We start from the raw sequence: 23,533 nt of genomic DNA, 5'->3' as shown, positions 1-23,533 counted from the left end.
TAATAATTACTTGAAATACATGTCCTAAAGTAAAGTAGGCTATAACAACATAATGTTAGTAAAAAGGTGAGATAGGGAGAGGAACATGGTGTGATACGAGCATATAGCCTAACCCTCCAAAATTGGGTATAATGCCGACCTGGTCAGGAAGACTAAACTGCTCTAAACAATAACTAGCCCTCCAAAATCAGGTATAATGCCGACCTGGTCAGGTAGTACAATGACTTAAGGATATCATCCTATATAAACTTTAAATGTGTCCCAACTCCCCGCATAATGTTCAATAGGACCATCTTAACCTAGATATAAAATACGTATATCGAAGGGCAAGCTCACTAGCGTAGGCTACCTTCCGAAGCCGCATATGGCCCGCCCGGGTAGGCTAACCAAATGAACGCCAAAATAGCCTAACTAATACTCAAACGTTCCTAAACTTCAATAACCATACTTAAACACTGTATAAGAGGTCTAGAGCTAAATAAACAAGACTACAATTAGTATGAGGAACTAATTGAAAGGTGGGGGCAGTAGCCGTAGTAGCGGGCAGTAGCCGGATGTAGAACGGCACCTCGTAGTACCGGAGGATATTGAGGAAGGAGAAGACTAATTGGTAAGGGACCTCTGGTGGTGGTTTTAACACGCCCCAGTCACTATACCGACACCCTATAAGGGTGAGCGAGCTGGTATATTCCTGGCATTCCATGCAACTTTTTCTCTGGTATATTTAGCAGTACCTTAGAAATGGTGCTATAAAGAGCATTTCACGGAGCGACACAGGTTGAGCCCAGAAATGACTGTAATTCCTCAACATTCCTTAGTACCTCTGGTGATTGTACTACTCTCTCCTTAGTCTTGGGAATGCCTTTACCATATTTGATAAATCCCAAGTATTTCTTTGAATCAGCTTCTATAATACAATTGCCCTTATTAACTTCAATATGTTTCCTTAACATATTAACTGCATATTGAGACACTAGTGTACCAAGCAGATGTTTCACTGGATGTGTATGGGTACATATGTGGCCCAAATAGCCCTTTTGAAAAATTTTACAAACATGAGTATTTTGAGTTTTTGTGTGCATTTCTCTTCAATATAACCTCAGATATATTGCAATGGTACCAGGTAATAAGTTGAAAGGGATAAGGTAATAAGTATGTATGTAAATAAGAAAATACAGGCATCCAGAATATATAAAAAGTTTATATAAATGTTACCTCCCAAATATAAACTATCCATTATGTAACAGTAATCAACTGTAGATGAAAATGTCTCTCATGCCAAATAATGTTGAACAATTAAATTAAAGTTGTCAATAAATGGAAATTTTGCTTTCATCACAATGAAAAATAATATACCGAGCAGATGTTTCACTGTTGCGTATTGTTACGTCTGTGGCCCAAATACCTCATTCCATAAACTTTTACAAACATCTTTGTAAAAGTTTATGGATTGAGGTATTCAGGCCCCAATTGTACCAAGATTTTTATCTGAGCATAAATAAAAACACAGCTTTCATAACAGAAGAAAAATAATGCAAAAGATCACTGCTTATTACTTAGAATACAGTATTCCGTTATCCTGATGCTTGATTCCTGTTGTAAAGAAGGAAAAAACTATTGTTAATTGTTTTCTTATGCATAGCTGATCAAAATGTAAGATATTTTATCGATGCTAACTCATATACAGTATGCATCATAAAAACTACACCCAATAGCAGGACAAGTATATGTCATTAGTTCATTGGAAACAAGGTACATATATGAGCCAATCAATGCATGGTACATTGGTGTACCAATATGGAATAGAGGAGAAAATATTAGTGTTCTGTAATTCAGTATCAATGTTTACCATGGTTCTTTATGTTCTACACTACAGGACACCCTCTAACAATGTTACATAGGTCTTCTCTTTGCAGAAGTCCAACAGACACGGGTGAGATGGTTGAGTAAAGGTACTACTTGGCAGGGGAGATAGCTGAGTTGTCAAACGTGGTTAACATGTTAATATCTTCAGAGCTACCTTTACCTTTTCTTTATGTTTTCATATCTTTACCTGAGACTGAAATATTATCTATGAATGAGTACTCTTGCCATACCTGTAAAACATTCATGCATAGTTTGTTGCCAGATTGATTGCCTGCTACCTACTCTATAAGGTAATCACTTTGGACAATACACGCGTAAAGATGCATTTAAAATGCATGATTATTTTTAATATTTATCCGTAGGGAGATGTAATGCCTGTCTACAATCTAGCTTTGAAAATACGGTACATCCTGATATAGTTGCAAACAGATTTATCTCCTGAATTTAGATCTGCGGGTTGCTGAATCCCTTAATAGATCTATCTAGAATTAGTACATTGTGCAACTCATGAGTATGAAGTTGAACCTTAACAATAATTGATGCAAGCTAGCGGGCTTTATTTATGCTGCTGGAGCTGGTTAGTTAGGATGGGTGCTGAATTCTCATTGGTCCTTGTGGTCAGAGTGGTTATCGAGTCTGTGATGGAGCTGTTCTCCCATTGGCTAAGGCGCTTCCCGGGAAGAGGTCTGTCTTAGCCAGGCTGCTGCCTTGCTCACTGTTGTTGAGGCTGGAAGAATTCGGGACCTGAGCAAGCCAAGGGGAGTCATTGGGTGTGACACTCTGATTGACTGGGGCACTGCCTGAGCATAGTTTGGGGTCAGACAAGGTGTTTTGCCACACAGATTCTGAATTCTCAATATTCTGTGCTTCCTGCTGATTGGCTGAGATACTCACAGGAAGAGTCTCGATTGTAGGCAGGCTGCTGGGTTGCTGATTAGTGTTATGGTCATTGGCATTGTAAAGATCTTCATTAAGGCTGTTGTGGTGTGCAGTATTCCTATGGCAGAAAGAGGAGCAGCATCTCTTGGGTAATGGTAAGACTTGGTTTTTCCTGCTGGATAAGTAGGGCCTCCACAATCTTCAATTTTCTGCTGTCTGGGGCACTATCAATGATCTTGGTATTGTTGATTATTTCATAGCACTGGATGTTCTTGTGCGCGTGGAGATACAGAACACAATGGGGATCAAGAAACCGTTCGTAGCTCAAATTGTTTGTAAATCGTTACTGTACAAGTACTCTTAGAGTTAAATATCCCATGTGGTATGCATAGCCTAACTCTAATGCCTACAATTTTCAGACGTCATTAAATAGACCTCTTTCATATAAAATCAATATCAGGTCATTACAAATTTTTGACTTTATTACATTGCATTACTATATATGATACCATAAAGTGTGTTGTTATAAAAAAAGAAAAGTACAAGTGGCCATATAAACGCGCTACGTTTGTGTAAATTTTAGTGTGGAGTTTACGTTTTAAGTAAATGTACAGGTTATAGTTTTGTTACCCAATTTCATGCTAAAAACTGACTGTATGCATCTACTTCATGAATGCTTTTGGTAGAGTTATATAAAATGCCGATGGTAAAGTACTGTGTTATTTTGATTGTTGTTGTTTGGACTGAAGGAGTAGGATGTTGGCTGCCTTTTTTATTGCTTTGGTTCGTCATGACCAACATAATCAGATAGTTATCTCAGGCGCTACACACACACACATACACTCGCTCTCTCTCTCTCTCTCTCTCTCTCTCTCTCTCTCTCTCTCTCTCTCTTGTACATTTACATTACGCAGCACACACACTGTGCAGTCATATATATAGTACAGTATAATCAATGGAAATACTTTATTAGGTAAAGTAAACAATAAAATAATATAACTTAAATTTTTAAACCATTTCTTATGCGTTGGTGTACAATACTGAAATATTCGTTCGTAATTAAGTACAGTGAACCCTCGCTACTTCGCGGTTCGACCATCGCGGATTCACCACTTCGCGGATTTTTTTCATAACCCATGTATATACATATATCGCGGATTTTACGGAAATATCGAAAATACCGTGATGTGACCGATGGTGCGAGATTGGAGAAAGTAAGGAAAATTGAATCATGATTGATTTTCAATATAAATGAAACTTTGAGGAGCAACAAAGATATCATTTGTTAGAGAGATAGAGAGAGGTAAGGAATGGGAAGTAGTGAAAAGTAGCTCACAGAGAGAGAGAGAGGTAGAGGTAGAGAGAGAGAGAGGGTAGAGAGAGAGAGAGAGAGATAGGTAGAGAGAGAGAGAGAGAGAGAGAGAGAGAGAGAGAGAGAGAGAGAGAGAGAGAGAGAGAGATAGGTAGAGAGAGAGAGAGAGAGGTAGAGAGAGAGAGAGATAGAGGGGGGTTTAAATGTAATAAACAAAAAAATTTGATAGGTTATAACACATTGGTGCTTATGTAATATCAACTGTATACTGTAGACAGTTTGAATAAGTTAAGAAATGGTATAAATGATACTTTGTTAGTGTATTCGTACACACTCAAGAGCGGCAGCTAGATGACAGCTGATCTAATCACAGCCAAAAGTAAAAAAAAAAGAAGTCAACAATACTCGATTTTTAAAACACACCCGAAATTTAAAAACAAAAGTACACGCTTTCTTAATGTGCAATTAACTATTTAAAGAGTGGCAATTTTCTAGAATAAAATGATATTTCCCAAAAAATAGTGGTTTGCTGATGAAATCGGATGCCGTATCTTTAGCTATGATTGAAATGGATGTAGACTCGGCCTAATTTTTTCGTTTCGTATTTAATTGACACTAAGAAAACTAATTTTAGTTTCTTCATCTAAATGTAAGTATTGTATAACATGAAGAGAGAGAGAGAGAGAGAGAGAGAGAGAGAGAGAGAGATGAATCAGCTGTTGTAATCAAATGGCGTGTTTTTGTTTCGTGAGAATTTCATCGCCACGACTTTAACAACAACATACTGTACTGAACTTTACAGTATTATACAGACTACTGTAATATGATAAAGTAAAATATTTGTAATCTATTTTATATGAAATGGGGCTATTTTTTTTTTAAATTTACATTTACGTATGTAAAACAACTCTCTCTCTCTCTCTCTCTCTCTCTCTCTCTCTCTCTCTCTCTCGTAGATTGTTTTCCTGCTTTGCTACGTATGTATGATTTTATATAGATACGGTAAATAATATTTGTAATAACATATTTTATAAAAGCTTTTACTGTAATATAATTATTTATCACTTTCATCTTGCGCGTTAAATTTCTTAGTTTGTTTACTGAGCGTACTTTATGACGCCGTCGTTTCAGGCGGCGTCATAAAGAAAAACATTTCATTTGGAAGTCCTAAGAAAAATTAAGTAAAACATTAGTAATAACCAAATCAACATACTGTACTGAATAATCAATATAATCGATGCAGAAACTAACCTATACACAGATGTGTAAATGCGTTTGTTTCTTCATTATAATCAGAGATAAACGTAAACAAAACATTGGTTGCCATTTTTTTATCGTGCTTTTTGGCGTGTTTATGAAACGCATGATATAAAGTCGTCTTTAATATTTGTGCCTGTTTTAGTTTAGGGTACATTAGTACATGCATCAAGTGTTCTGTACATTAAAGGGTAGTTTGTTAACAGTACTACGTACAAGGGAAGGTTTTAAAAGTCTGAATATACATGTTAAATAAATAGGTAAATATGGTGTCACTACTTCGCGGATTTTCACCTATCGCGGCCGGGTCTGGAACCTATCTACCGCGATAAACGAGGGTTCACTGTACTGTAATGTACTGCTTTCTCTCTCTCTCTCTCTCTCTCTCTCTCTCTCTCTCTCTCTCTCTCTCTCTCTCTCTCTTAATGAGAGAATGCCTTGATGAAGTCATTGAGCTTCAGCACGGTATATCATTCCCGTGCTGAAACTTGGTGACGGGCAAGAGGGCTCTCGAACTTGGAAAAATTGCTCCCCCAGTTCGAATCTAAATTTTTCTCTCTCTTATCTTTTTCTTCCACTTTATATTGCTTCAACCTTCTCCTAATATTATAAACTTTCTTTCATGTTGCTGTCCCAACCCTATGAGTAAAATTTCCCATATGTATGTGTATATATTTACATATATATGTATGTTTATTATTTTTTTTTCATGGCATGCATGTTTCTACATCTGTTATTGCTGCTTGGGCGGATGTTTCTACATCCGGTATTGCTGCCTGCTTTGATGAATGGGAAAGGTGTCACAGTTGGGAGGTATTTGTGCTCAAAGCTACTGTATATGTGAGAGTATTGGATGATCTCAGCCATCCCAAAGATGGTTTGGGCCTTTTGGCGGAACTATTCTCAAGTGTTGGGTCTTCGGAATCCAGGGGGATCCAATGCTTGGGGTAGGACTCTTGGCTTCTGGCCGGAAGCCTGTCATTACAGATATGGGGAGGGTGATTCCATAGTTTCTTGGTCTCAGTCCTAACAGGTGGGTTCAGTTTACACCTGTGTCTCTATATCTGTTTTGATGCTATCCTTCGGGTAGGGTATGGAGTGGACCATCTGGGAAGTATACTCTCACTGTGCCGGTAGTGGTGAGTGCAAATTTCCTTACCAACATGTGATGCTTTAATGTTCTCAAGAAGGTAAATCAAACTATTCAAAATATCACTCTTCTCTTTTCTTTATTCTAATGGATTCTTGTGACAACGACCCCCACCTCCCTGGATATGGTGACTCGCCCCCGGCACTGTTGACAACCTCTGGCAATTCATTTAAAGAAAATTCCGTTGACAACGTAGGAACTAAAAAGGACTATTCTCTAAACATTCGAAAAAAGGGTAATTTGGGTAACACAGGAAAACTGAATGTCCTGCACGTTACCCAAATCCCATTAGAAGCTAATTATGATGTACTACATAAAATATTTGAGTGTTACGGATTAATAAAAGAAATTAGAATGAAACTTCAAGATGATAATTGGGATTCTTGGTTATCATTTAATTGTCATGAGGAAGCATTTAATGCAAGCCGTAGCATTGTTAATATTAAAGTAGGTAATATGAGTATCAAGGGTGCTCTGTGTGATGGGGCACCTAAAGATCTGGATGTTTAAAGACCAGCAGACTGGGTTGATAAAGATATAGAGGTAGATATGCCATCCCAAAGAAAGCTAAAACCACTAATGTGGCTTCTTGTTCAATCTACTGGAGGTACGGAAAATTATTTCAAGATCTGCAAATTTCTTCAGAGGAAGGTAGGAATGATCGCACCAGGAGATATATCTCGATTCGGTAAGAAAAGTTACTTGATACAGTGAACCCTCGCTACTTCGCGGTTCGACCATCGCGGATTCACCACTTCGCGGATTTACCACTTCGCGGATTTTTTTTCATAACCCATGTATATACATATATCGCGGATTTTACGGAAATATCGAAAATAACGCGATGTGACCGATGGTGCGAGATTGGAGAAAGTAAGGAAAATTGAATCATGATTGATTTTCAATATAAATGAAACTTTGAGGAGCAACAAAGATATCATTTGTTAGAGAGATAGAGAGAGGTAAGGAATGGGAGGTAGTGAAAAGTAGCTCACAGAGAGAGAGAGAGGTAGAGAGAGAGAGAGAGAGAGAGATAGGTAGAGAGAGAGAGAGAGATAGGTAGAGAGAGAGAGAGAGAGAGAGAGAGAGAGAGAGAGAGAGAGGAGAGAGAGAGAGAGGAGAGAGAGGTAGAGAGAGAGAGAGAGAGAGATAGAGGGGGGTTTAAATGTAATAAACAAAAAAATTTGATAGGTTATAACACATTGGTGCTTATGTAATATCAACTGTATACTGTAGACAGTTTGAATAAGTTAAGAAATGGTATAAATGATACTTTGTTAGTGTATTCGTACACACTCAAGAGCGGCAGCTAGATGACAGCTGATCTAATCACAGCCAAAAGTAAAAAAAAAAGAAGTCAACAATACTCGATTTTTAAAACACACCCGAAATTTAAAAACAAAAGTACACGCTTTCTTAATGTGCAATTAACTATTTAAAGAGTGGCAATTTTCTAGAATAAAATGATATTTCCCAAAAAATAGTGGTTTGCTGATGAAATCGGATGCCGTATCTTTAGCTATGATTGAAATGGATGTAGACTCGGCCTAATTTTTTCGTTTCGTATTTAATTGACACTAAGAAAACTAATTTTAGTTTCTTCATCTAAATGTAAGTATTGTATAACATGAAGAGAGAGAGAGAGAGAGAGAGGAGAGGAGAGAGAGAGAGAGAGAGAGAGAGAGAGAGAGAGAGAATGAATCAGCTGTTGTAATCAAATGGCGTGTTTTTGTTTCGTGAGAATTTCATCGCCACGACTTTAACAACAACATACTGTACTGAACTTTACAGTATTATACAGACTACTGTAATATGATAAAGTAAAATATTTGTAATCTATTTTATATGAAATGGGGCTATTTTTTTTTTAAATTTACATTTACGTATGTAAAACAACTCTCTCTCTCTCTCTCTCTCTCTCTCTCTCTCTCTCTCTCTCTCGTAGATTGTTTTCCTGCTTTGCTACGTATGTATGATTTTATATAGATACGGTAAATAATATTTGTAATAACATATTTTATAAAAGCTTTTACTGTAATATAATTATTTATCACTTTCATCTTGCGCGTTAAATTTCTTAGTTTGTTTACTGAGCGTACTTTATGACGCCGTCGTTTCAGGCGGCGTCATAAAGAAAAACATTTCATTTGGAAGTCCTAAGAAAAATTAAGTAAAACATTAGTAATAACCAAATCAACATACTGTACTGAATAATCAATATAATCGATGCAGAAACTAACCTATACACAGATGTGTAAATGCGTTTGTTTCTTCATTATAATCAGAGATAAACGTAAACAAAATATTGGTTGCCATTTTTTATCGTGCTTTTTGTCGTGTTTAGGAAACGCATGATATAAAGTCGCCTTTAATATTTGTGCCTGTTTTAGTTTAGGGTACATTAGTACATGCATCAAGTGTTCTGTACATTAAAGGGTAGTTTGTTAACAGTACTACGTACAAGGGAAGGTTTTAAAAGTCTGAATATACATGTTAAATAAATAGGTAAATATGGTGTCACTACTTCGCGGATTTTCACCTATCGCGGCCGGGTCTGGAACCTATCTACCGCGATAAACGAGGGTTCACTGTAAAGGCCAAGTCATACACACATTCTATTATATTGTCCAATTTGAAGACAATAAATGATGCTATAAAATTTGACATCAAATCCCATCTAAACTTTAGCTATGGAAGGGGAGTGGTTTTCAATAGGGATCTATATGAATTTGCCGAAGAGGAGATATTGGCTTTGTGTCCACTATCAGTTTGGAAAGTACATAAAGTACCTGGAACATCAATGATTGTTCTTACTTTCCAGGATGCTGATGTACCTTTCCACATAGACATAGAAAATGAAAGGATTAGAGTTCAACCTTTTAAGCAGAAGCCACTGCAATGTTATAATTGCTTTAAATTTGGGCATCCTTCCAAAGTTTGCAAGAATGATAAAATTTGTAATACTTACTCCAATATTTACCATGGTGAATGTACACTTGAGGCAAGGTGCTTAAACTGCAACTCTAATCATAACTCTAATGATAGGAGCTGCCAGTTTTATAAGTTAGAAGAGGCTGCCCTCAATAAATCAATTATTGAACATGTAAGTGTGGGGCATGCCAAGAGATTATTAAATAAATCTAATACCTATGCAAAGACATTAAAAACAGGAGAAAAAGTTCCTCAGGAATCATCTCACCCACCTACAACTGTAGGTAGTTCTCGAAAAAGAAATTCACCATCTATTGATAAAGTGCTGCATAGAACAAGAATATTTCCTTCTAAAGATTTATCATTGAGTATCAATAAAATGACATTACCCTCCACTGTCAAACCTTTGTCCCCCATTACAAAGGATAGTACTAACCTCTCCCAGGCCATATCCTAGCCTGATTTAATGGAGATTCCACCTGAAACCAAGTTATCAGGTGTACTTGTAGTGGGGAAGGTACAAAAACCTATATATTTATATATATATATATATATATATATTATATATATATATATATATATATATATATGAGAGAGAGAGAGAGAGAGAGAGAGAGAGAGAGAGAGAGAGAGAGAGAGAGAGCACACACAGCGCATCTGTCAAACTCGGTCATACAGACGACGCCATAAGGATGACGTCATCATTTAAAGACCGCTATATCTTCATTGTTTGGAAAAATGGTTGACTATTTGTTCTTTCTATAACCTTAGGTAACATTGGCCTTTCTATAATGTTCCCGAGGGCGTTGTGGAAACACAATGTACATACGAACTTCAAGTAAACAAACTCATACATTATAACTTCTATACATCTTTGGCAACTTTGGCTTCTGTTATTGTAGGAGTAGATTTCGTTCATCTACACTCTACCAATGCCTTCCATTTCTGCCAGACGTACAATAGCTCGAAATATAAATGAAAAATCGCTATAGATTTGCAAAATTAACACACAAAGACAATTTTTTCAAACTCAGTCATGCAGACGACACAGTAAGGATGACGTCATCATTTAAAAACCTCCATATCTTCGTTATTTGTGAAAATAATTGGCTGAAACTTCTGGGGAGTATGTACGACATGTTTACGCATACATAGAAGCAATTAAACAATTTTCGATTTCTGAAAGTTATGTCAATACCCCATGGCGGACGGTCCCCTTAACTGAACAAGATACGAGAACAAACAAGGGCAAATCTTTCTTGATATAATATTCCAGAGAAGTAGAAGACAGAATGCTGGTATTTTCGACCCAGAAAAATCTCTGTGTGCTTGCTTCATGCAAGAATTATTTTATGGACGGGAATGTTGGGCGTTTGTCTGTGCGTATGGGCCAGGTAGTGAGAAAAGTGAAGAAGAGCGGAATGAGTTCTGAAATGAATTAACTAGGTGTGTAGAAGGACTGGGTAGAAGGAATTATGTAGTTGTTATGGGTGACTTAAATGCTAGAGTGGGCGCTGGAGAGGTAGAAGGTGTCATTGGGAAGTATGGCGTACCAGGTGAAAATGAGAGTGGTGAGAGACTGGTAGATATGTGTGTTGAACAAGAGATGGTAATAAGTGCTAGCTTTTTTAAAAAGAAAGATAAAAATATGTATACATGGGTAAGAGTGGCAAATGGAAGAGTAGTAGAAAGGGCATTAATGGATTATGTGTTGATAACTAAAAGAATGTTTGGAAGATTGAAAGACATGCACGTGTTTAGGGGTATGGCTAACGGTATGTCTGATCATTTTTTTGGTGGAAGGAAAATTAGTTGTAGCAAAAGAGTGGGGGAATAGAGTAGGTGGATGTAAAAGGGAGCTAGTGAGGGTTGAAGAGCTAATAAAACCGGGGGTAAAAAGTAAATATCAGGAAAGGTTGAAAATGGCATATGACGAGGTGAGAGTAAGAGAAACTGGTAATTTAGAGGAGTGGAAGTTAGCAAAAGAAAATTTTGTTGGGATTGCAAGTGATGTATGTGTCAAGAAGGTTGTTGGAGGCAGCATGACGAAGGGCAGTGAATGGTGGAATGAAGGAGTGAAGGTAAAAGTGGAAGAGAAAAAGAGGGCTTTTGAAGAATGGCTGCAGAGTAATAGTATAGAGAAGTATGAAAAATATAGAGAGAAAAAGGTGGAAGTAAAGCACAAGGTACGTGAGGCAAAGAGGGCAGCTGACCTGAGATGGGGTCAGGGACTGGGTCAGTCATATGAAGAGAATAAGAAGAAGTTTTGGAAAGAAGTGAAGAGAGTAAGGAAGGCCGGCGCAAGAATTGAAGAGACAGTGAAAGGTGGAAATGGAAGGTTGTTAAAAGGAGAGGAGGCAAGGAAAAGGTGGGCGGAATATTTTGAAAGTTTGCTGAATGTTGAGGATGATAGGGAGGCAGATATAATTGCTGTTCCAGGTGTTGAGGTGCCAGTGATGGGAGATGAGAATGAGAGAGAGATTACAATAGAGGAAGTGAGGAGAGCACTAGACGAAACAAGAGTAGGAAAAGCATCTGGTATGGATGGTGTGAAAGCTGAGATGTTGAAGGAAGGGGGTGTGACTGTACTTGAATGGTTGGTGAGATTGTTTAATGTGTGTTTTGTGTTATCAATGGTACCAGTAGATTGGGTCTGTGCATGTATTGTACCACTATATAAGGATAAGGGAGATGTGCATGAGTGTTGTAATTCAAGAGGTATTAATTTGTTAAGTGTAGTTGGAAAAGTGTATGGTAGAGTACTGATAAATAGGATTAAGGATAAAACAGAGAATGCAATCTTAGAAATACAGGGTGGTTTTAGAAGAGGTAGGGGTTGTATGAATCAGATTTTTACAGTTAGGCAGATATGCGAGAAATATTTAGCAAAAGGTAAGGAGGTGTATGTTGCGTTTATGGATCTGGAGAAAGCATATGATAGAGTTGATAGGGAAGCAATGTGGAATGTGATGAAGTTATATGGAGTTGGTGGAAGGTTGTTGCAAGCAGTGAAAAGTTTCTACAAAGGTAGTAAAGCATGTGTTAGAATAGGAAATGAAGTGAGGGATTGGTTTCCGGTGAGAGTGGGGCTGAGACAGGGATGTGTGATGTCGCCGTGGTTGTTTAACTTGTATGTTGATGGAGTGGTGAGAGAGGTGAATGCTCGAGTGCTTGGACGAGGATTAAAACTGGTAGGCGAGAATGATCATGAATGGGAGGTAAATCAGTTGTTGTTTGCGGATGATACTGTACTGGTAGCAGACACAGAAGAGAAGCTTGACCGACTAGTGACAGAATTTGGAAGGGTGTGTGAGAGAAGGAAATTGAGAGTTAATATGGGTAAGAGTAAGGTTATGAGATGTACGAGAAGGGAAGGTGGTGCAAGGTTGAGTGTCATGTTGAATGGAGAGTTACTTGAGGAGGTGGATCAGTTTAAGTAATTGGGGTCTGTTGTTGCAGCAAATGGTGGAGTGGAAGCAGATGTACGTCAGAGAGTGAATGAAGGTTGCAAAGTGTTGGGGGCAGTTAAGGGAGTAGTAAAAAATAGAGGGTTGGGCATGAATGTAAAGAGAGTTCTATATGAGAAAGTGATTGTACCAACTGTGATGTATGGATCGGAGTTGTGGGGAATGAAAGTGACGGAGAGACAGAAATTGAATGTGTTTGAGATGAAGTGTCTGAGGAGTATGGCTGGTGTATCTCGAGTAGATAGGGTTAGGAACGAAGTGGTGAGGGTGAGAACGGGTGTAAGAAATGATTTAGCGGCTAGAGTGGATATGAATGTGTTGAGGTGGTTTGGCCATGTTGAGAGAATGGAAAATGGCTGTCTGCTAAAGAAGGTGATGAATGCAAGAGTTGATGGGAGAAGTACAAGAGGAAGGCCAAGGTTTGGGTGGATGGATGGTGTGAAGAAAGCTCTGGGTGATAGGAGGATAGATGTGAGAGAGGCAAGAGAGCTTGCTAGAAATAGGAATGAATGGCGAGCGATTGTGACGCAGTTACGGTAGGCCCTGCTGCTTCCTCCGGTGCCTTAGATGACCGCGGAGGTAGCAGCAGTAGGGGACTCAGCAGTATGAAGCTTCATCTGTGGTGGAAATGTGGGAGGTTGGGCTGTGGCACCCTAGCAGTACCAGCTGAACTCGGCTGAGTCCCTGGTTAGGCTGGAGGAACGTAGAGAGTAGAGGTCCCCTTTTTTGTTTTGTTTCTTGTTGATGTCGGCTACCCCCCAAAATTGGGGGAAGTGCCTTTGGTATATGTATGTATGTACCTTTAAAACTGTACCAGTTAGTTTCGAACAGCTTTATACAATTCATGGAATGAAAAATGGCTATGTTACACCTTTGGTTTATGCCTTATTACCGAATAAGAATGAACAAACATATAGAAAATTCCTTAGAACTGTTAAAACAATATCACCGACTTTAGAAGTTCAGTCTGTTTTTTTCATTTGTGTCAGTGTGTTTATAGAAATCTGTAGAACACTTGAAGTCTCTTACTGATAAATTATTTGAGTATCAGGTTGTGATCAATTATTTACGAGCAATTTCATATCATTTCACTTTGTGAACTTGCAGATATTTTTAAAATGTCATTTAATTAAACTTATTTTATCTTGTATTAGCCGGAAATAAATTCTTGTTCTTTTTATTGTCTCTTTTTTTTTTTTTTTATCCATTAATACTAATTTTTTGTGCTTCATAACATAAACCAAGTAAGTGTTTATAAAATAAGTATTTATGAACAACTGTTTCTTGTTATTTTTTTTGAACAATCTAACAGATCTCTATTGCTATCTTTTTCGAACTACAGTATTGTTAATTTGAACAACTGTTGTGTCGAACAATTGGTTTTTTGAAGAATTAATATCGAACTGTTTTCAAATAATTGTTTTCGAAGAATAGTCCGTAATTCGGAACCTTGTCATGCATTGACCTTTCAATTGCAAGCTGAAACTGCCTTCTTGATTTTGATTGGAGGACATTAGATGATTGGCATACTAGTGATCTTGCACCAGTCATTATAAACACCAACAAGATCGCCACAATGGAATCTTGACAAGGCAGACTGGGTTAAATTTTGTGAGCTAAGTGAAATCGAAGGGAGTGCAGAACAATTTGAAAGTATTGATGATGCCCTAGACCTACTGAATGGAACTCTCCATACAGCAGGAATCAATTCGATTACCAAAACCACAGCACTATTCAAAAAACGACCAGTCCCGTGGTGGTCTTCAGAATTAACAGCTTTGCACAGAGCCACCAAAAAATATCTGAATAGATTGCATAGACACCGTACAGATGAAAATTTGATAACGTACAAAAAGTGTAGAGCACAGTTCTGTCGTGCCATGAAAGAAGCTTGACGCCAGTCTTGGGTAGCTTTTGTTTCCTCCATTAATAGTAGAACACCACCATCTTCTGTATGGAGGACAGTAAAAAAGAATGCAGGCAAATTCACCCCAAACCCACCACCAGTGTTGAAAGTGAATGGTCAGTATGTGACTGAAGGAAATAAAGTTAGCGATGCCCTGGCTGACCATTTTTCAAATGTATCATGCAATAGTGTAGCAGCTCCTGGTCTCTAGTACAGGAGCTTTGAAGAAAAGAAAATTTTAAATTTTCCAACAGGAAGGGAAGTCATATAATTCTCCTTTCACTGAAAGAGAATATGATTCGGCACGTTCCACTTGTAACGATACAGCCCCTGGACCCGATAGAATTGCATATGCATTTTAATACAAAGTTATTTATTTTAAGCATTTTTAATAGAATATGGCATGATCATAGTTACCCAAGTGTTTGGGAAATAGCCATTATTTTAGCCTTTTTAAAACCCGGTAAGGACAAGTTTTTAGCAGCAAACTACCAACCTATTGCATTGACATCTTGTTTATGTAAAATTTTGGAGAAGATGTTCAATGCAAGACTGATGTGGTACCTTGAAAGGAAAGGTATTTTATCACCGACTCAATGTTGATTCAGAAATATGCACTCAACGACTGATGTGTTAATAAGACTTGAATCCTCTATTTGTGAAGCATTTCCTTCCAAACAGCACCATGTGACAGTCTTTTTTCACCTTGAAAAGGCATATGATACCACTTGGAGATATGGTATACTTAAAACGATTCATGAATTGGGATTGAGAGGAGAGCTGCCACTATTTATTCAGGCATTTCTTTCAAATAGAGTTTTTCAAGTGAGAGTGGGGGAAGCTCTATCAGAGAGTAACTGTCAGGAGGAAAGAGTTCCTCAGGGGAGTGTGCTGATTGTAACCCTTTTTGCACTAGAAATTAATGGGATATCCTCAGTCATTCCCCGGGATGTTCTCTCAACATTGTTTGTGGATGATCTCTCAATATCATTTGCTGGAGCTAGAATGGCAATAGTTGAGAGAAAAATACAACTCTCAATTGACAAAATTATCCAGTGGGCCGATATAAATGGATTTAAGTTCTCGACAAGTAAAACTACTACTGTCCATTTTTGTTGTATCCGGGGAGTCAATCCAGAGCCGGATATATACATTAAAGGTCAACGGATACCATGTGCAAGTGAAGCTAAATTTTTAGGTTTGATATTTGATTGTAGGCTTACATGGGTTTCTCACTTAAAAGCGTTGAAAGCTAAATTTCTCGAGGCTCTGAATATTTTAAAAGTATTGTCCCATACATCACGGGGGGCAGATCACAATACTATTTGAAATTATACAAGGCCTAGATTTTTTCTAAAATCAGTTACGGATGTGAAATATACTTCTCAGCCAGCCGAAGCCGGTTAAAGATATTAGATTCAATACATCATGGTGGTATTAGATTGTTCACAGGAGCCTTTAGCACCTCACCTATCCCAAGTCTCCTTGTTGATGCTGGAGAGTTACCTCTAGATCTTTACCGAATTTCTGCTATTATTCGGTATTGGTTTAGATTGCCAAGACTCCCTAATTCTTTAGCCTTTCAGACTGCAAGCCATGTAAGTCACTCAACATACTTTTGAGTTGCACCCAAAATCTCCTCAACCTTATGGCTTTCGGGTGAAACCATTTTTAAAAAGTCTTGATATAATTAAAATTAAGGTGCTTTCATTTAAGGTATCATCAACGCCTCCATGGAAATTACCAGAGATATGTTTTTGTAAATATTTTATTGGAGTTAAGAAGAATATGACTGACTTAGAATCCAGGTCTCTGTTTATGGAACATGTTGAAGAACATAGATCGACTTTTATATATTTCTGATGGCTCCAAATCTGATGTTGGCGTTGGATTTGGAGTTCATAGTAATGGCTTTAATTGTAGAGGTGCACTTCCTCTAACAGCTTCAATATTTGCTGCCGAACTGTATGGCATACTAAATGCTGTTGAGAAAATAGCGTTGGAAAAGGAGGGTAATTTTACCATTTTTAGTGATGCAAGGAGTGTCCTTCAAGCTTTAGAAGTTTTTAATTCTAGTAACCCTCTAGTTTTAAAGATTTTAGAATGGCTTTTTATTATTGGAAGGAGAGGTATAATGGTTCGAATTTGTTGGGTTCCAGCACATGTAGGTGTGTGTGGGAATGAGAAGGCAGATTCATTGGCGAAGAATGCAGCATCAGAGTTGGTGCCACGAAGGTATCCCATTCTCTGTAATGACTTCTACCTAACATCAAGAAATTGCTTTGCAATAAATGGCAACATCACTGGGATAGTCTAGATGGGAATAAAATGAGAGAAGTAACAAATGTCATAGCTCCTTGGAGATAGGACATGATGCTCCGAAAATGGGAGATGTCTCTTTGTCGTCTCCGTATTGGTCACACTCGGTTGACACACGAGTTTCTGCTGAAAGGCCAACACCAACCATATTGTGACGACTGTTTGGTACCTCTAACAGTGAGGCATTTGTCGACCGAATGCTCCAATTATAGTAACTTAAGGAATAGATATTTATTTGAATATTTATTTGAGGCTCAAGGTTAGGGTGGCAGGTTCATCCTTGCCAAGATTCTTGGACATGATATTTCCTACTATGCAAGTGGAATTTTCAGATTTATTTCAGAAGCAGGTCTTCTGAAAACTATTTAACTTTTACAATGACATTAATCTTTTATGGTTTTAATTGAATATTCTTTTATTTTTCTTTATATATATGTAGACTAAATGATATCGGCATCAATGACCTTAGATGTCAGGATGCCTGAAAACTTTAAATCTCTCTCTCTCTCTCTCTCTCTCTCTCTCTCTCTCTCTCTCTCTCTCTCTCTCTCTCTCTCTCTCTCTCTCGTACCCATACATCTACTGTACATTACACAAAACACACACCGTGCAGTCAAATATATACTATAGTACATTTTCTGTAAATATTAGGTAAAATAAACCATATAATACTCTACTCTAAATTACGTTTTTAAACCAATTCTGATACGTTCCATTTCTGATGTGATAGTGTATAGTACTGAAATATTCATTTGTAAGTTAGTACTGTAATTTACTGCTGGTTAATGTATACAGTACAACACAGTTAATAAATTAGATTCAAAATATGATATGGTTTACTTTATTCTACATACGAAAAGTATTGTATCATCACAAAACAGAATAAGCTGATCAGATGAAACACTAATCCCCTTCCTCTCTCTCTCTCTCTCTCTCTCTCTCTCTCTCTCTCTCTCTCTCTCTCTCTCTCTCTCTCTCTCTCTCTCTCTCTCTCTCGTACATCTGTTTCACAATTTAGTAAAAAATATTGGATAAAGAAACCAATAAACTATTGTTACTCACATTTTCAAATAATTTTCTTGCGGTGACGGAGATATGATGAAGGGAGACAAGTTAGACCACACATGGTGTAATTTGTTGTCATTGAATAACTCTGTGTCGTCTTATAAGTCGTGCCAATTGTTGAACGATTTACTTGATATGCAAGCACAGTATTTGCCGTCTTCTCACCACTATTTGTTTCTTTATAATGGCTACTTTCATTTCCATTGAAATGGGTCCCCATATCTTTATACTACTACCACTCTCACTACTGATATTGCTCTTCATTGCATCACCACTTGCAATAGGCTTATCAGCCATCATCATCATCTCCGACGCCTATTGACGCAAAGGTCCTTGGTTAGATATCACCAGTCGTCTCTGTCTTTAGCTTTTAATTTAATACTTTTCCATTCATCATCTCCTACTTCACTGTTCATAATCTTTAGCCTTGTATGCCTGGGTCTTCCAACTCTTCTAGTGCCTCATGGAGCCCAGTTAAACATTTAGTAAACTAATCTCTCTTGGGGAGTGCAAAGAGCATGCCCAAACTGTCTCCATGTACCCTTCACCATAATCTCATCTACTCATGGCACTCGACTAATCTCTCATAGTTTAATTCCCAATCCTGTCCTGCCATTTAACTCCCAATATCCTTCGGAGGGCTTTATTCTCAAATCTACTAAATCTGTTGGATATTGTTCCATTGTCATACCATGACTCATGTACATACAATAACACTGATCTCATTAAGTTGACAATATGTAGTCTGATTTTTATATGTATTTTCAGGCAATTTGATTTCCAAATTTTACTTAACCTAGCTATTGTCTGAATAACTTTTTTCTGTCTCAATAATTTCTAATTCTGTAGACCCTGTATTGGAGATCATAGTTCCTAAATACCTAAATGATTCTACCTCATTAATCCTTTCTCCCTCCAACGATATCTTACATTGCATACTCCATCTCATCATCTCTGTCTTTCTTCTATTTACCTTGAGCCTATCCTTATGTGATATTTCATGCATTCCGGTAATCAAGTACTGCAAATCCTGTGGTGTTCTGCTTATAAGGACAGCATCATCAGCATATTCCAGGTCTGTTAATTTCCTATTATCAATCAATTCAAGTCCTTCTCCCCCATATCAGACTGTTAAACGCATTGCAAACTCCATGAGGAGGATGAACAACATAGGTGACAACACATTCCCTTGGAGTACTCTGCTGTTCACTGGAAATGCTCATGAACAGACCCAATCAAATTCACCTATTCCAGAGGAATTCCATAATAATGCAGGGCTCTCCACAAAACTGGCAAGTGCACAACTATTAAAAGGCCTTTCCATAGTGCACAAGTGCCATCAAAAGTGGATTTCTATATTCTACGCATTGCTGTACAACCTGTCTCACAATGAAAATTTGGTCAGTAAAACTTTTCCTTTTCCCAATCCTGCATCTTCATCTCAGTGTTTCAATGTTTCTCTCTATACTCTTTAGAAGAAGCATACTATATACTCGTATTTTCTTAACAACTGACGTAAGTGTGATGCCTCTTTAATCACTGCAGTCAGTCAGGTCTCCTGTTTTAGCTATTTTCACCAACACTCCCAACTCCCATTTGTCAGGTTTTGCCTCTTCATGCCTCATTCTACAAAATAATCTTACAAATATTTTGGGGGTCACTTCATTTTCAGCTAGTATCATCAGCATATTATTCCATCGTATCCCTCGGCTTTCTAGCTCTTGAGTTTTTTAATGGTAGCTATTGCTTCAAATACACTGAATTCATTCTTGGGCACATCAAAGTCTTTACCAGCATGAGGTATACCAATCAAATTATTCCCTTCTTATCTCCTATTCGTGACCTTGCTAAAGTGTTCAATCCAACTTAGTCTTTCTTCATCTTCTGTAGTTATAACAGATCCATCTCTCTTTTTGATGTATATGCTGCTTCTTCTTTGCCCCAGTAGATATTTCATAAATAATTATGTGAGCTATTCTTACACCATAGCCACTCCTTGAATTCATAGCTTTGTCAGCCTCATATGCTTTCCTGCATAAATATTCTCTCCAGTCATTCCTGGCTTTTCTTTTGACCTCACTATCAATACTGGAATACTTAGCATTCTCCACCAAGGGGAGATCCAGCATTCTCCACCAAGGGGAGATCCCATTGCTACAACACCCAACTGTATATATGTATGCCCTCGGTGGGTGGTGAATTGGGCCTTTATTGTACGTATCTTGAGGTGGGCGTGAACAGCATTCTGTGATATGTTGGAAGGAAGGTTCGATGTGTCCTTGTATACCATGGACAGTATCAGCTGAATGGTTTCCCTACAGTGACGTTGGCGAAGAGAGATTTTACATTTAGTGAGGCAATAACTCCTTCGCTAGAAGATGCTTTGATGGTGGTCAAGAATTCTGAAGAGGCCACGCTGTATTTATCTGGCTTGTATGGTGTAAGGGGTGAATTGAGTCATTTTGTATCCTGGTAAGTCAGAAAAGGGCTTTGACTTTCAGGGTGGAGAGGGTTCCCTGCCTTATGAGTTTTTACATTCCTATATAGATATCCTAACCCATAATCTCCTGTAATCAGCTGGGTAATGTACCACATTAGATGCTGCATTAATTGCTTCAATGGTGTAGTTGTCCTCACATTTGATTTTTTCAATTGGGTTGGACTTCAGGTGTTTGAGGTTTGAACTGTCTGTTAGAATGATATCCATTTTAACATAGTATTCTTGGGTTTATTAGGACGATGGCTGCGGTGTTAATGGCTCTCCAGACAGTCGCATCTGCTTTATCCCTCAGCTCCTTTGAGGCGGTTTTTATGGCTTGGGGAAACGCCATCACTGGTGTACTGGCTACGGTACGTAAAAGCCTCCATCGGAATCAGAGGCTTGAGAGCATCAGTGGTACGGAGGGCACCATTCTCCTGTTAGCTGAGGATTCAGTCGATCAGTATTGTACTTCCAACCTCTTGTCTGTATAGGTCTTGGATGCGAGATGAAGGGGCAATTTAAGCCTAACTTCGAGGATCTCATATTGGGTGGACATCAGGGAAAAAATTGAAATGTTAATGCATTCCTGTTTCTTCTCTGTGATATGTATTTTGCTGCCTTTGATTTAGAAGCTTTTTGCAAATAGCTTTAATTTTAATTAGTCAAGTCCGGGCAACAAGGGCCTAAAATATATAACATGCAATTTCATGTTCAACCAACAACCAGTTCTGTTAACAGTAACTGTAAGAAAAACAGACATGTTGATTCAGGTTGCTATCAGTGCGATGGGAGAGCAAAGATACAAAGGATAATATATACAAAAAAGAGAAATGTCATTACTATGTACGATCATGTGACACCCGGTTGGTACATGGCTCCCCCCCTAAAGATGACATACTGTACATGTTAAATAGGGCACCCTGATGTAGAGAGGCGAACTGTAGGCAGGTCATCTGGCAGGAGATAAGCAAGTTTTAGACGATCAATGGAGACCCAGTCTTCTTTGCCAAGAATGTTTTGTAGGAATGCTTTCGGACTGTGTCGGATCACAAGGAAAGGGCCCGTGTAAGGGGGCGTTAGCGGTGGCTTGCTAGTGTTGTTGCGTAGGAAGATTGCGGTGCAGAATGCAAGTCAGTCGGTATGTGATGCTTGTAAGTCTGGCGGCATGGGGTTAATTTTCCTATGATATGACGTATGCACTGGAGATAGTCAGAGGAGGTTGCAAAAGGAAAAAATTCGGCAGGGACGACCAACGGGTCACCATACACCATTTCAGCTGGCAAGATATCCAGGGCGTCTTTAGGAGTGGTCCTAAGTCCCAGGAGGACCCAGGGAAGCTGAGTAAACTAGTTGGAGTCATTGCAGCGGGACATCAATGCTGCTTTGAGGGTGCGATGAAAACGTTCATCCATTCCATTGGCAGCGGGGTTGTAGGAAGTTGTCTGATGTAGGGTGAAAGTGGTACCCCTGTCAGAAGTAATATGCTCAGGGATACCTAGTCTTGCAATCCATCCTGAGGGTGAGGTAGATGCATATGAGGCAAACATTGCAGTTTCCATGGGAATGGCATTAGGCCAACGAGTGGACCGGTCGATGATGGTAAACAGGTAACGATGTCCTTGTGATGTGGGTAAGGGACCTACAACGTCGACGTGAATGTGGGCAAAATGACGCTGAGGTTGAGGAATGGTGCCCACTCTTGAATCCCTGTGTCGATGTACTTTGGAAGTTTGGCAAGAAGTATAGGCGCGGACCCAATCCTTAGCATCCCTAGAAATGCCATGCTAAATGAACTTCGTCTTCAGCAGCTGTGCAGTAGAACGGCAGGAGGGATGTGAAAGGCCATGAATGAAATCAAACACCTGTCGGCACATAGGAGCAGGAATCCAAGGTCGCGGTCTACCAGTACTGACGTCACAAAGGAGGGTGGTGTTGGAGTTGTCGAGGGGGACGTCTTTCCAACGGAGTGATGTCCTGGATGTCCAACATGCCTGATACTCTGGATACTGTTGTTGGGCTTTAGCCAAGGCGTTGTAATCCAATCCCAGGTGAACGGCAGCCAACGTGTTTCATGACAGGGCATCGGCAACGGGATTCATTTTCCCAGGGATGTGTTGAAGAGTGCAATTGTATTCAGCCATGGCGGAGAGATGTCGGCGTTGACGGGCAGATCAGGCATCAGACTGTTGAGTGAAGGCGTGCACCAGAGCCATGTGGTCTGTGCGAATAACAGAGGGCGTACCTTCTAAGAAATGGCGAAAGTGACGGACAGCCAAGTGCACCGCCAGCAATTCGCAATCGAAGGTAGAATAACCCGATTCTGCCTTGGACAGTTTTCTGCTGGAGAAGGCCAATGGGCGGGGCGAGCCGTTGACCACCTGTTCGAGTACTGCTCCAATTGCGACATCCCTGGCATCGGTGGAGAGAAGGAGAAGGGCATGTGGTATGGGAAAAGTGAGAACAGCAGCGGTTGATAGGGCATTCTTTGCATTGCAGAAGATCGCTTCCTGAAGGGGACCCCACTTCAGGTCTTTTGGCTTGCCCTTGAGGGAGGCGTAAAGGGGAGCAAGAGTGGCGGCAATGGCTGGCAGAAAACGTTGATAATAGTTAATCATGCCCAAGAATTCCTGCAGTGCTTTGACGGTCGAGGGAATGGGGAAGTTCTGAACGGCGGGTACCTTCTCAGGGAGGGGATGGACTCCTTCCGGAGTGATGCGGTGCCCTAAGAATGACACTTCGTTGGCGCCAAAGGTACAGTTGTCGTACCGGACTTCAAGGCTGTTTTTGTTACAGGCGGTCATGCACGATAAGCAGGTGATGGAGGTGTTCCTCTTTTGAGGAAGAGAACACTAGTATGTCGTCCACATAACATACACAGAATGGGAGGTCCCCTAAGATG

General features: G+C 39.1%; 1 protein-coding gene across 4 annotated transcripts in view; it reads left to right on the top strand.

Annotated features, from left to right (window-relative positions):
* The window catches only part of LOC137625386 (uncharacterized), a 622,677-nt gene that overhangs the window by 440,308 nt on the left and 158,836 nt on the right, over window positions 1-23,533 (top strand). The gene's annotated exons all lie outside the window — the stretch shown is intronic.

Source organism: Palaemon carinicauda, chromosome 32, assembly GCF_036898095.1.
Source record: "Palaemon carinicauda isolate YSFRI2023 chromosome 32, ASM3689809v2, whole genome shotgun sequence".
Classification (NCBI taxonomy): domain Eukaryota; kingdom Metazoa; phylum Arthropoda; class Malacostraca; order Decapoda; family Palaemonidae; genus Palaemon; species Palaemon carinicauda.
Note: the sequence above shows the minus strand (reverse complement) of the source record. Positions and strands in the feature narration are given on the sequence as shown.